Raw genomic sequence first — 374 nt, forward strand, 5'->3', positions numbered from 1 at the left:
CTCTCTCCCTCTCTCTCTCTCTCTCTCTCTCTCTCTCTCTCTCTCTCCCTCTCTCCCTCCTCTTTCTCCTCCTCTACCTCCTCTTCCTTTTCTTCCTCCTTTTCCTCTTCCTTCTTCTTTTTTGGTTTTGCTATGCAATCTAGGCTAGTTTTGCAGTTACTATGTAGCCCAAGCCAGCCTTGAACTTGTGATTCTTCTGCCTCAGCCTAGGTACTGAGATTACAGACCTACACCACTATGCTTGGAAAGAATGACTGTTAAATAATAGCTCGTGACTGTGGCCCTGTGACCCACTTCCATTTGTTTTATGGTGGTTTTCCTTTTTTAAAAAATAATTTATTTAGTATTTTTTTAATATTTTCATTATTATTATT

The sequence above is a fragment of the Nannospalax galili genome, unplaced genomic scaffold (assembly GCF_000622305.1).
Source record: "Nannospalax galili isolate Female #2095 unplaced genomic scaffold, S.galili_v1.0 scaffold944, whole genome shotgun sequence".
Lineage (NCBI taxonomy): Eukaryota > Metazoa > Chordata > Mammalia > Rodentia > Spalacidae > Nannospalax > Nannospalax galili.